This window comes from Rhinolophus sinicus, linkage group LG10 (genome assembly GCF_036562045.2).
Source record: "Rhinolophus sinicus isolate RSC01 linkage group LG10, ASM3656204v1, whole genome shotgun sequence".
Lineage (NCBI taxonomy): Eukaryota > Metazoa > Chordata > Mammalia > Chiroptera > Rhinolophidae > Rhinolophus > Rhinolophus sinicus.
Genome location: NC_133759.1, coordinates 4,603,754 through 4,618,419, shown reverse-complemented (window position 1 = coordinate 4,618,419; position 14,666 = coordinate 4,603,754). Strand labels below are relative to the sequence as shown.

General features: G+C 42.6%; 1 long non-coding RNA gene across 2 annotated transcripts; it reads right to left on the bottom strand.

Annotated features, from left to right (window-relative positions):
* Positions 1-1,206: 1,206 nt before the first annotated feature.
* Positions 1,207-14,323, bottom strand: LOC141567145 (uncharacterized). 2 transcript variants are annotated; one of them, XR_012489553.1, is made up of 4 exons: positions 14,017-14,323; positions 4,636-4,728; positions 3,796-3,993; positions 1,207-2,242 (listed from the first exon to the last, which is right to left on the bottom strand). It is a non-coding gene; the product is annotated as an uncharacterized LOC141567145 (long non-coding RNA). The 2 variants fall into 2 exon arrangements; XR_012489552.1 differs by lacking the exon at positions 3,796-3,993.
* Positions 14,324-14,666: the final 343 nt, after the last annotated feature.

Here is a 14,666-nt window from a genome sequence, read left to right as displayed (position 1 = left end):
TGAAGAAAAGAATAAAGTCATCAAAAGGATCACTGTGGCTGCTGAATTGAGAAGAGAATGGAGGTGGCAGGGAGAGACCCAGACCAAGAGGGTGCCAGTAGAAACCGAGAGGAATGACTGTCTCTTCTCACCGGACACACTTTTCCTGCACAGCCTGAGGTACTAAAGCTGCCATGGCTCTAATGATCCCAAGTCCATTTTTTTCCAGCCCAAAGTGCTCTCCTGCGTTTCAGGCTCACGTGTGCAAAACAGACTACTGGTCATCTCCTCTCTCGTGCTCCATGGGCGCCTCGGACCCTGTGCTTCCCTACAAAGCATTGTCTCCTCCCCCGCCCCTCTATGTCAAGACTAAAACCACGCTGCCACACCTTCTTAAGGCCTTCTCTTTCCGAGGCCCCTGCTAACACGTGTCGGTGGACAACCTCTGCTGGCCCATAAATGCTTTAGGTTCCATTGACACATCATTATGGTTTAGTTCACCAGGTACTCTGCCTGTAATGGTGGCTTGAAGGGTTGGACATAGGATAGGTAGGTTTTAATTGGACAGGATGATGGAATGCTGCCTTGGAAGACAGTTCGGGGCAGGGTGCCATGTTGATGGGACTCTAAAAACCCTGAGGATAGAGGATGGGAATTTCAGAATGAATTCCTCGTATGTTACACTTTTGCCATTGGGTAATATAGAGACACATAATTCTGAAACTGTCACTTTTGTTATAAATAGCAACTTTTTCATGTAGCCAGTATGTAAGAGTTAAGGCTTTGTATATATCAGACTTTTAATATGTGAATTTAATTTTCTTCCATCTCAGGAATTTTTGTGTCCACTCCCCATTATAATTTTGGAATTTAGCATTCATTCTTTTGACTTTTAGCAAAGGAACTAGTCTTGCTCTGGAAAATATTTAGTCAGAAGGGTGTGTGGTTCCTTTTTCCATGATCTTTGTTTTTTTTTTGTAATTTGTGCGTAAAAGAGCTTAAGAAATATCTTAATCTTTTGTGTCTGAGTCTTATAAGTGGTTTTTAAAACTAATAATTGATACGAGGGAAACAAGTCTCCCTAGATTATATTTTTCCCATATCATAGTTATATGTGGGAAACAGTCTTGTAAAATCATTAATGTGAAACTAAGCAGGCCAATGGGAGCTATTATTTTTTTTATTAGAAAATCAACTTCAAAATGAATGTTTAAATGCAAGCTTAACATAGTTAAAAACACAATTAAGTCTCATTCCTTGACACTTGAAAGCTCTTTTTATTTATTTATCATACTTAAAAAATGTTTATCAAAGGCGTGCTGGGTAACGGGCAGCATGCTTGTGCTAGGGAGACAATATAAACAAACAGAAGGAGCTCGCCACCATGGAGCCTAATTCCAGTGGGGAAGGCAGACGTGAAATAGTAAGAAACAGCCATTCTTGTAGTAAGTACTAGGAAGGAAATAAACAGTGGTTCCAGTGAGGGAGACACTTGGAGGCTACTTGAAGGAGTGTCTCTCTGAGATGAATTTGACTGGAGACCTGAAGGACAGTTTTCCCGGAGAATGGGAAATGCCTCTGGGGGAGAGGGGCCAGCAGGAGCAAAGACCTAGAGGCAGGAAGGGCTCACGTTCAAGAAACAGGCAGGGCAAAGTGGCTGCAGTGAAGTGACCCAGAAGGACAGCGGTACAAGATGGGGGAGGGGCAGGAGCCAGCTCGTGCAACTTCCCAGACCTTGGTAAGGAACTGGGAGTCTATTCTGAGTGTGATGGGATGACAATGAGGGGTTAATGCAAAGGAATGATGTGACCAGATGCTGTTCTCTGCTTTTTAAACAAATTGTGGCAAAATATGCATAACATAAAATTTACCATTTTGACCATCTTTAAGTAAACGATTTAGTGGCATTAAGTATATTCATGATGTTGTAACGATCACTACTATTTACCTCCAGAATTTTTTCATCATCCCAAACAGAAACTCTGTCCCTATGAACCGCAGGCTGCCTTATTTGGAGTCATTTCCCATTCCTTTAACTTCTGTGTGCTTATTGACTTTTCTTAGAAAGTCTCTGTAGGTAGACATCTTTCCACCCAAGGAAAGCTGTGGTGGTGACTCCGGTAGTTCTGTCCCGAGGCCTGATTCTTGCACCTGTAATCTGGACTGGAGATTGGAGCCCACACAAGTACAGGCTGAAGCTTCCAGATGGGTGTGTAGGAAGTAGCTGTTGGATTTTAGACCAGTTCTGAGCAAATGATCTTCCCTAGGTCAAAAATCAGCCACATCACTTTGGAAAATACTTTGGCAATTTTTCAAAAAGTTACACATAACACTACCACATGACCAGCAATTCTACTCCCAGGTACCCACCCAAGAGAAATGAAAACGGGTCCACACGAGGATTTGCACACAAACATTCACAAAAGCTTTATCATAACAGCCCCAAGCTGGAAACAACCTAAATGTCCACCACAGGAGGTGACATATCCATACAGTGGAATCCTCTTCAGCACCAAAAAGGAACAACTACTGACACGTTACATCATGTATGAACCTCAGGAACATGCAAAGTGAGCACCTATTGTATTTACATGAAATATCCAGAAAAGGAAAATTTATAAAGACAGAAACAGGATGAGTGGTTGCCCGAGGTTAGGGCTGGGAACAGAGACCAACATTAAAAGGGCAGAAGGGATCTTATTAGGGGAGACGGAACTCTGCTTAAACTGGTTTCTGATGGTGGTTGCTTCACTTGGTAAAGTTACTAAAAATCACTGAATTGTACACTTGACATGGGTGAACTTTACACTATGGAAAAGCACCTCATCAGCAGCTTGGATAAAGTCCGGTACTTAATACTCTCTGGAAGATAAAGGTGTCTTGCTGGACCGATGTCGGAAACCTTTTCCCCGAGCAGAATGGGAGGGGAAAAATGTCCCAGTATTGCTGATATGCTTTGCTTTATCTGTGACAAACATATGTTGAAAGGCTTTCAATCTCTCTATTTTAAAGGGAATTAAAGTGTCAAAAGCCATTTAAAAAAGCATAATTGTTTAAGGTTTTCTCAATAACTATACAATTCTTCAGTTTTTCCAAGTAGGATTTAGGATCTGAAATTATTTCTGTTCCCTGAACTGTTATGTCTGTCCCCAAGTAAATTGGTGACCCCAAAGAGTGTTACTGAAGATTTCATTTTCGGGTGTATAAAGGATTTGAGGAATTTCGTTTATTAAACTTTCAGAGAAGCATTTGCTCCTTAAATGGTTCTGATGGATGTGATGGCAGAGGGAACACCTTCACAAGATAACTTGAGCAGGGTTTGGTAAAATCCTGTGTTTGGCCGTTTTAAAAACTATCTTCAAATTAATTTTAGTTTTACAGGGTGTGGTTAGGGAAAGAAGAGCTTCTTTACAAAAGTCTTTTAAGGCAACATATCAAAGCATTTAGGACAGTGGCTGCCAACTGGGACACACTCCATAAATGTTTTCTTTATTCCCATGGAAAACGCCCCGTGGTAATAGTTTGCATAGTGTTGATTTCTTTTTCTCTTTACAGTCTTTTCTTTTCAAGAAGCAGAATAGAAACCATTGTATATCTTGGTTTTTGAAAGAAGAGAACCATCCTCACCATCTACATTATCATCAATAACAAACACTTGTAAATGAAGGATGGTGTGGCAGTTAAGAGAGTGGGGGCTGGGCCAGCCATCTGGGTTCAAAGGCCAGTTCTGCCATTACTAGCTCAGGTGACCTCGAACAACTCACTTAGCTTCCCTTAGCCTTGTTTTCATGAATAAACTGGGACTCATAATGGTACCTTTGTGTCATGCAGGGTCCAACTCCCGCTCCCCGCATAAGAACGCAGGACGTGGTGAGGCCAAAAAGGAACACCCACGGAGCCATATGTGGGGGAGTCATACCACTATATTCTCGATGGCGGCTGGTCGAGACACAAAAGCAAACATCCGCCAGTACCCCAATGAGGGGTCTTCCTGCATCCCTGTTTCGCTGGCGGCTGGGCAAGACACAGGAAGTAGTATCAATACGATCCACAATCCACAGTCCACTTGCTAACCACACTTGCTAGCCGCAATCCGCTGTCCACTTCTCTACCAACCACCCAACCAACCAACCCTTTAGTGTAGCCACGGCAATTAGTGGCTAATGGCTAACCAGAAACAGCTGATGGCCGCCCAGCCACAGCAGATGGTCATCTGATTACAGCTGATGGCCATTTAATAACTGAGCCAGCACCTTTCCACGTGAGGTCGAGAGCCTGGAAACTGCTCTCTGGGACTCCGTCCCCCCACACTTTGTCACAGGACAAAGATGAAATGATAGAATGTGTAAAAAGCACAATAGAGTGTAAAAATGAAGCCCAAATGGTGTCTATGAGTAAGTACAGACCTTTACACTCTATATAGAAAACCATTCCCAGTCTTGACCAGCTAGAAATCTGTTCGCTCTTCAGTTCTAAATTTTATGTGACTTTAATCCGTTTGGAATTGATAAAAGCCCAAACTTCCTTACTGCTAAATGGAAACTACTGTTGTAGCTTTAATGAAAGGCAGAGAATGTATCATCTGACTCTTCTCGCCTTTGGATTTATGTACGGTTGGCAGGTCCAAGGAAAAGATTTGAATTAAGCAATGTTTACCTTCATATCTTTGAACCTCTTGTAGTCATGTCTTTCTTCCCTCCCCGACTTTGAAGCCTCTTCTCTGGGTGTCCAGGGTCTTCACGCTGCCTCCTGTGGTAGATTAAACAACGTGGCAAAAATAGTTTACAGCAACTCCCGTCCAAAGGCAGCGTCTGCTTGCCCACACTTTGTCTGCGCTGCTCTAGTGACTTCCACTGACCAACAGCCTGTACCGGAAGTGATAGTATGCAAATTCAGGAACCTCAGGAGGCCTTTCAGCTTCTGCTTTGCCCCTGGGAACCCTGCCCTGCAACCACCATCCTATGGAGAATCCTAGAATGAAAGGCCATGATCGAAGAGCGGTCCAGACATTCCAGCTATACCAGCCGAGTCCAGCCCCAGAGGACCTGCTGCTGACCGCAGCCCCATGACTGAGTTTAGGTGAGACCAGTATGACTCACAGAATTGTGAGAAATAATCAACCATTGTTTTAAGCCATAATGTTTTAGGGCGGTTTGTTACACAGAGAATCTGTAACGAATACTCCTTCAAACTTTCCACGGTGTGCCCATGGCCACCTCCCCTCTACACGCACACAGGCACACTTGTGGGCACATCTCTGGCTTGCCAGTCTAAATCAATGCCTCCTTTTGCCGACCCTGTCTCTGTCTTAACCCACGTTAAAACTCACCTCTACCACGGCCTGACCTTTAAGAGCCTTGCAGGCAATTAATGGGCTTGAAAGCAAACTCAGAATTTCATTTGTACTGAGGCATTAGTTACTGCTACTGGCTTAATGGTTTGCGTTGCTTTAACCCAAAGGAATAGCTAGCTTCCTCACATGAGGACATTTAAGCCCCAAGACAGGCAAAGTCCTGGGAAGGATCCCCCTTGTAAACTGCTGACTTCTTGACCTGGAGGGAGATGCTTTAGGGATAAGACCAGGAAGGTGCTTTCTAACACTACTTCTTTTTACTAGAGAGTAGTTTAAAATACCCATTCTTGGGTCCTGCCCACAGGGATACTGAGATTCTGCTTCAGTGGACCTGGGTGTGGTCTGCTTGTGTGCATTTTCATTAAGCTTCTTAGTGATTCTGAAAGCGCGCGCGCGCACACACACACACACAATCGAGCTCCTTTGAGGAAAGAATGGGTGCCAGTGGAAGCAGCCTGGTGTTCACACAGCAAACACGGCAGAGGTGAGTGAAGTTAACTTTACAATGCGTGACTCTCTTTTGTCCTTGGTTAGAGGAAGGGAATCAAAAGGGAGGGTGTGCTCTCTCTACCCCAGTCTGGCACCTCAGAACACTGACCTAGAATCTGGGATGGAAAAGGGGCTTTGAGAGACGATCTGATCCGTGGGCAGGGATCTTCACGTCTGCCTGGACCGATCTTATCTTTAAAAGCCCTCAGAGTAGGCAATTTCAAAATCTCGTCGAATCATCCATTAATTCCCACATCTGGAATTTACCACTTTTTGTCAGTAAAGATTAAAGCCCAGCAATTCATTTTTTAATCTCTAGACTTTTAAAGTTTGTTTTACAAATTCACATGGTACAAAATTCAAAAGGGACAAGAGAGTATATGGTGAAATATTTCCCTCTTATTCTTATATTCTTGTGCCTCAACCATCCAGTTTCCTTCTCTGGGGCCCAGTTTTTTTTTTTTTTTAATTGAAGTAAAACATATATACATGCATAACACAAAATTCATCATCTTAACCACTTTAAAGTGTATAATTCAGTGTAATAAAGTGTATAATTTTTAGTCTATTCACAGTGTTTTGCAACCATAATTCCTATCTAATTCCAGAATATTTCTATCACCCCAAATGCAACTCTGTACACTTCCCGACCCCCCCGCCCTGTTCCCTGGCAACCAATAATCTATTTTCTATCTCTATGGATTTGCCTATTTCATATAAATGGAATCATACAATATGTGGCAACTTGTGTTTCTGGCTTTTTCATCTGCATAATGTTTTCAGGGTTCATCTATGTCGTAGCATGTATCAGTACTTCCTTGCTGTTTGTAGCTCAATACTGTTCATTATATGGATAGATCACATTTGTCTATCCATTCGTCCATTGATGGGCATTTGGGTTATTTCCCTTTTTTGGCTATTATGAATAATGCTGCTATGAATGTGTACAAGTTTTTGTGTGGATGTATGGTTTTGATTCTTTTGAGTGTATTCCTAGGAGTGGAATTGCTGGGTCATATTGCAACTCTGTTAAACTCTTTGAAGAACGGCTAAGATGTTTTCCACAGTGGCTCCCCATTTTACATTCCAACCAACAATGCATGAGGGTTCCAACTTCTCTGCATCCTCACCAATACTTACTATTTTATGTTTTTATTTTATTTTACTTGTTTATAGCCTTTCTGGTGCATGGTCACTGCTAGTATATGGAAATATAACCGATTTTTGTATGTTGACCTTTTTATATTGCTGAACTTGTTCATTAGCTCTAATAACTTTTTGGTGGATTTTTTAAATGGGGTTGAAAATATATGATCATGTTACCTGTGAATATACAACTTTACCTCCTTCCCAATCTGAATGTCTTTTATTTCTTTTTCTTGCCCAATTGCACTAGTTAGAGTTTCCAGTACAGTGTTGATTAGAAGTGGTGAGAACAGAACCCTGATCTTGATCTTAGAGGAGAAGCTTTTTGTGTTTCACTATTGAGTATGATGTTAGCTATGGGCTTTTCATAGATGCAACACAGAGGTTTTTGTGTATTCTTTCAGAGGTGATTTATTTATATATAAGAAAATGTATTTTAACATAACTGTTAGCCTATATATCCTGGTCTTCATCTGCATTTTTCACCTAACAATATATCTTGGACCATGTACTTAAATCATTTCCTTATTTTTAAAAGTGGTTGCTTAGTTTTGCGTTATATGGAAGGACCATAATTTATTTAATCCATCCCCTATGGAACGATAATCTAACCATCAGCAACATTGGTCACATGAATTCAAAACCAGTTAACATTTATTTAACCCCTGTGATTTATTTAACCCCTACTATTAAGTAGGACCCTGTAAAAATTATTAAAGAAAATAGGGCCTTTCATTCACTTAATTTTTTCCACTTTTGTTATGGAAATACTCCAGCAAAAAAAAAAAAAAGTAACTTAACCCTATTTCTTCACACGCAGTATGGTTTTAGCCTGCATATGGTCACCTCTATAATACAAAAGAAATTGTACTCAGACTTTTGAGGAAAAAAATCTCAATAATAGCTGACACTTCCTCTAGGATACACAGCAAGATGGCCATAGAAAGATATAAAGAGGTTCAGTTAAGTAGAAAAGACCTCTGAAGAATAGAGAGGATCTGCCACGAATTTCCATTCATTTATAAATTTCTCCATAATCTTAGAATGTGGAATTCTCAATACATGCTATACTTCTATAAGTAGTTTAAAAAGCACACAAATGCAAAAATGCTTTTGTTCGGTTTGGATGAGTGGCTTCAGGAAATTATATGGACCTACTGGTTTTACGGGCATTGCTTCATCTTTTCTAACAGTATAAATTGTTGTACTTTGTGCCCTGATGCTCACTATGATTCCTTCCATTTATAAAATGCTATCAGCCTAACATAAATGATGGCATAAGGAGATAGTGCTAGCATGAATTTTTCAAATATGGCCTTTCAAGATTGACATTCTGACTAAGCCTTTGTCCATAATTTTTAACAACAAAATCATCTCGCAAACCTAACAAACAAGTCTGGGGTTTTGTTATAAAAATTTAACTGTCCATGTGTTTGATGATGTACTGTGGTAATCCCAGAGGACTTAACCAGAGGAGTTGATGGGTATGAATAGAAAAGGGAGGATAATGGGATTTTTATAGTTACAATGAGTAAACGTTCACGTATATTTGCATATCTGTAATTAATGCCCCGTGTAAATTTAAGCAAAATGCACTTATCTGTCCCAAAAGAAGATCATCTTGCAAAAGTAAAGCTGTAAAACAGTTCTGGTTTGTAAAGGTAAAGTGACTGGTGAGAAACGAGGAACGTGTGTCCCTTCCAAAGGCTACGATGGTTCATGACTAGTGTAGATATCACAAGGCCACAGCAAAGCCGCTTCCCTTGTGCTTGGAATTAGAGCGGTTTGCTCAGGCACAGAATCCGAGTGAAAAATCAATACCCAGACTTTATACACGATGCTCAACGTCTGCAGTGGTATAAGAAGAACGGAGGCTTCAGATTTCCCCCGTTAGCTTCACAATACTACGAAGACCAACAAGTGAAAACCGAAATGGACTCCTACGAGCCCAAAGGACATAACTTTGACACTATCATCCGAAATACTGCCTTCACCTACTCTCACGGAAGTTCTAATAAACACCGGAGGAGGCATTCATCCAGGGGTAAAATTTATTCCATCACAATTGTCTTTTCTTTAGGGATGCTTCTATAACTATCAGCACTTAGCTCACAAATCCTTCCAAAAATGACTCCACAGTTCATAATTTAGCTTTTTAAGTGTGCCTGCTTCCGAAGAGCCCAACGTCGGCAGCTCCATTTTTAAAACTCTAAGAGAGACAAGTAGGACTGTGACTTATGTCACAAACATGATGACAACTGGTGATCAAATTGAATCTGATTCCAGATTTTCTAATAATGATATGGTGTTACAATGTTTGGCTTCAAAAATTATGTAAATCACATTTTTAAAATGCCAACGTTTTTATGCTCTCCTTTCATCTCTGTCAGTTCGGGCTCCGCAAGACACCCATCAATGTCCATGAATATGGTTCTGCTTATGTGATTCTGCTTAGATCCAACTACTTCTATTAAAACCTGTGCGGAGTAGGGTTCTTGAATTATGACAGGGGGTTTCTCAAAGTTCACATATCTGGCAAACAAAATTATTTGGATATTTACTAATCCATTTTCTTTTATTGTTTTAAAGGTAGTTTGGGCTGCCAAACAAACTCAGTGAGACTTTATTACCACAGAGAAGGATTTATTATTTAATAAAGTGAACTATCCCTGGTGTTCACAGTGACAATGTGTTTTAAGACACCCCCAAGACACGCCCTGAGTGTGGACTCTTCTTTCCCTAAACTCTCCAGTGTTAGCAGATATGACGAGACTCAGGATGACAATTGTTGATAAAGTAGGAGCTAGTACCCCAAAGACCCAGGGCTTGTATACATCCGAGCAGCCTATAACCACAGCCTTTGTCTCACTGACAACTGGAGAGGGCAAGGATGGAAGTGCTCCTTTCCCATCTACTCACCTGAGGATGTGCTAGCCACACTTCTCTTTAAGGGCGAGTGATGCTTAGTGTGTGTGTGTGTGTGTGTGTGTGTGTGTGTGTGTGTGCACACCTTCCTGAACCTGGTGTGAAACGTCCAAATAATGTCTCCTTCTCCCCTCCCTCCCTCCCTCTCTCTCTCTCTTTTTCTTTCCTACATCTCAGCCTAAATATCGCTTCCTCTGGGAAGTCTTTCTCAACCAGCCCAAGACGGGGCACGGGGCACGACTGCCACATTGCACAAGTGCAGGGGTGCCATTCCCATTGTGTTTTAGGTGGATGGTGCCTCCTGGAGCTAAGGCAGTTAGGCAGCCCCCCCATGCACCCCTCTGTGTGCTGTCACAGCACCCTGGGCTTACCCCCTCCTCTGACTTTACTCAGCTGATTGCAACTGCCTGAGTCCTTGCCTACCTCTTCTCCTCAAGCGCAGGGACTGTATCTTTTAAGGCTGAACTTGACAGAGGTCGTGCTCAGGAGAGTCTCATAAAGGACTGAGTTGTTGGTGTCAGCCGCTCTGTACCCAGCACTTGTTGACGTCTGGCCCTGATCAGCCAGTTGCTGTGGTCTTGTGTGGGAGAGGGGGGCTACGACACCCAGAGGGGGCTCCCTCGTCCTTGTCATTGACCTATTCCAGAGTTACCTCCTGCTGTGCCCCGTACCTGTGTGCCTTCTGTGAGGACGGGCTGCCTGAGGGCCTGGGATGGGAGAGAGGAGCTGAATCAACCAGGCGGTCCGGGCTTGGTTGGCGACAGGGTTAAAAAGAAAAAGCATGTCCACCTCCTCCTACAGCCCTTGCTCCCTTCTGACGGGCACCGGCCAGTCCCGAGTTCCGTGTTTAGTGGCAGAGGATTATATAACCCTAAGGTCTGACTTGTTGTTTATTTATTTGATATTTTAGGACTACATACGTATATATGGAAACATCAAAATCATTGAAATCGGAAAAGTTGGTTCTGCTTTGTGGAAAACAATCCTTCTGCTGTGGTACATTTTTTCTTTTCCGTTAAAAAAAAAAAAGAAAAGAAAAACTGGTTTTCAGAGTCCTGCCAACAACACTCTAAATGTAAGTGCTAGATTTGCAAATAGGCTTATATTCATATTTAGAGAATATGCATATTCAGAGACTTATTATTCAGAAAATATTTGGTGATCATCAGACTGAGTAAAACTATGGCTAAAAAATAAGAGGGGTGAGATATAAATAGTGGGAAAAGTTAGGGAGCATGAACAGCAGCCATTACAAGAATAGACTAAAGAGGAAGAGGTAAGGAGAACTGTGTGTTGTTTCTGTTTTGGTTTGTGTCTTACCACTACCTGAAATTCAATTCAGTTTCACCAACATTAACTGTGTGCCTGGCACGCAGAGGGTCAGAACATGCCATGTCGGCCCCCATGTTCTTAAGAGTCCAATAGACAGGGCATAATGGATCAATGAGATTGACTCCCCAGCATCCTTTCCTGCACCACAAGAAGCTATGATGGAGTTTAGGGTTTGGACTTTGGTTCCAGGGTGGGCGCTGATTGGTCTAAACCTGTTATGGTAGCCCCAACCCCTCACCACTGATTGGTCCAGACACCCAGGTCTAAATAGCATTTTTGGGGTCACAGAGGTTGGTTCAGGAACGATTGTGTGACCCAGTTTAGGCCAACGAGACACAAAAGAGTTTTCTGAGGGTTTTAGAGCAAGTTCCTTGGCTCCCAAAACAGAGTGGGTTATTCTTCCTGGAGGCCCAGAACCACTGCGGTCTCTTGCTATTTGGGGATAAAAGTTGCGAACAAAGGTTGGTAGTATCAACAAAATCAGAGAGAAATGGATGGAGGACCCTGATAAGCCTTGCTTGAACCTGCACTACTACTTAACGTAATTCTAGGTAGATCAGTTGATAGATCTTTTTTATTGTTTAAGGCAATTTGAGTTGACTTTTCTCTTTCTAACTGATGCAGGTGATAAGCTCACTGAGGCTTGCGAGGCTCATCAGGAGATGATGAATTATATAAAATGTACACGAAGGACAAAGCAGACTCCGTCAGGGACGGGATCCTGTTACTAGTAACCAGGGATGCCATCGTAAAAATAGTATCAACTAGACATTAAACTCGGCTTACAAGAATGAATTAACATGCAACAGAAGAAAAGCAAACATTAAATAAGAGAAACCTGAGTTAGAAATGAATCATAGAATTTGAGAGTTTAAAGAGATCGCAAGGCTTAGATAGGAAAACCCCTAGGTTTCCTGTGCAGAAACAGGCCCCGAGAGGTTAAGTAACTTGCCCACAAAGGACTGAGTTGAGCAAGGTCGAGGACCCAGTTTTCTCGAATCCCAAGTGGGGTTCTTTCTCTTGCATCACAGTTTCCTCTCTCAAGATAGGAAACGAAATAGGAAAATGGTATTTTAAAATGTCACCATAGGAAGATGAGTGAGGAAAATACCGCATTTTCATTTAACGTTGGTTTAGGAAGCTCATAATAGAAATTTTGGATATTTTGTTTTTAAATAAGACAGTGGCCTTTACTGAAAGGTTGAGCATATGCTTCCATGTGGAACCACCTGGGTGGCACAGTTGCCAAGCACCCACCCAAAGGCAAGGCAGTGCTGGTTCAACCCATTCTCACCCACACCCATGACCCCCCAGACTTGTCAATGAGCTGCTCTCGCTAGAGTTAGATGATACATGCTTTTACAAGATCAAAGATCCATCCAGAAGGGCTCAGCCCAATAGTGTGTTCAGCCTGGTGTCCGCCGCAACACTGGCACTAAGGGATGCTTTTCTCTTTATTCTTCACACATGCGGTGAGGCAGGGGATTCCAGGAGAGCTGCATTACGCTAAAAGTGCAATAAAGGGATTTCTGGAGCTAGAACCGTGATCTGCTTTCAGGTGTTCCATTTTAATTGCTCTAAGATCTTAAGCAGGTATTTAATCTCTGAGCCTCCATTTCCTCACCTGTTTAACAAGTGTCCTGCCTACCTTTCCGGGTTGCTATGGAGATCAAAAGAGCTACTGACTGTGAAAGCAGAGGGTGAACTCTACAGCCCTATCATTATGCCCCTCTGTTTGAAGATCAGGAGCTAGGAGCAGCTGAGTGATTTCCTCAGGTGTGTTAGGGACACGTAGCCCTACCCTTCCTGAGAACGGTGAGAGTCAGCTTCCAGTAGAGAGACTCAGAATTACATTCAGAATGCCACAAGATTTAGAGATTTCTTCAACAGCCACCTAACGAAGCTATTGATGAACATTGGATCCTACCATTGGTCTTAAAACGATGTCCCAAATGTAATAAAAATTATATAAAATGCTGAGAGATCAGTATGAACAAGCTAGCCAAATGAAGCCCCTGTTAAAAACAGTTTCCAGCACTATTTTGCTTTTTTAGCTAAAGAAAAGAAAATTGCTCAAAGAATGGCTTAAGTTGTTCAATGAAGGAAATGGAAATTATGCCCTGAGGATTTGTGTTAAGATTACAGCCACCCACCAAATCGTTCTCCTTTTCCCTATCTGCGAGCCCTGCACCTTGAATACTGCGGTGTCTCTATGCAGTTAGAGACTCTCCAGGGTTAACCTCTGAGCGATGCCACATGGACTGAGATCTTACGATCTATCATATTAATAGTCTTTCTATACCTTATTTTTTGTGCTTGCCACATTCCACAGAGGGATTTGAAGCAGTTCATACAAATACAAGCTCTGTCCAAGAATAAAGTGGAGTGAGCTTAGCGGAAAAAAAAATATATGGAAACGGAAATATGATAAACTGCCGGACGTATATACTCAATAGCCCAGCTCAGTTGTCAGAAGTGGGAAAAAAGACAGGGGGCAAACAAAAGAGCCTGTAAGCCTCCCAGAAGCCAGAGCGAGCCAATCTTTGCTACCTGGTGCTTGGCACCTGGCCTATTCTCAGCGGTCTGTGCTGGGCTGGAGGGACGCGCAGAGGGCACGCTGGCCATGCAGCCGATGCATTGCACGCCTACGGAGCCACACGAGTGAGAGCGTTAAACTGCACCCTGAATCCTGAATATTCACGTTTAAAACCTCCACCGGTCATCCACCCACTGAACCCAGTGCAGGGGCTGTGTAACCTGTCCAGTGAGCACCGACCTATAGAGTCACCTACCTCCAGTGAAGTGCGGAACCCAAACTCAAAGTCTGCGTCTGCTCCCACGGAAGCCACCTGGTGAGTCCGCTGCCTCCGCAATTCACTGCCCCAGGCAACGGCTTGTCCCAGCTCGGTCCTTTCCCCAGCTGGTGTCTGTGCCAACTTATTTGTATGAGTTAGTGCTTCTCGGATCCCCAGAAGCCTATTCCCAGAGCTCACTCGTTAGTAAAGCCTGCTTTCTCATTCATCAATTATATCCTTTGGTAAACTAGCTAATTGGGAGAGAAGTGAGTTAGGTGATTTGGAAAAACGCCAAGTGTTTACATCGTCGCGATACAATGTTTTCATGAAAAGTGCTTCTCTGCTTTTGAGTCTAGGTGTATAGGTGAGTGTTGGTCGTGGAATTTTAGGAACGGGTCTGTATCCTGTGTCCCATCCCTCTGGAGTTACTTCTCTCTGCAGGTGTTCCTTTTTGACAGCTGAGCTCGATAAACAACTTGGTTCCTTGTTGATGCAGAGAACTGAACTCACAGGACAGGTGTGTGTGGGGATGACATTAAGATACGCAAACCAGGCAAAGAATGGGCAATACCAGTTGGGCAGCCTGAGGTAGCTGTGTCCATAACCGTTACTTTGGGGCAATATTTAAGTCCTCATCTACCTTAATA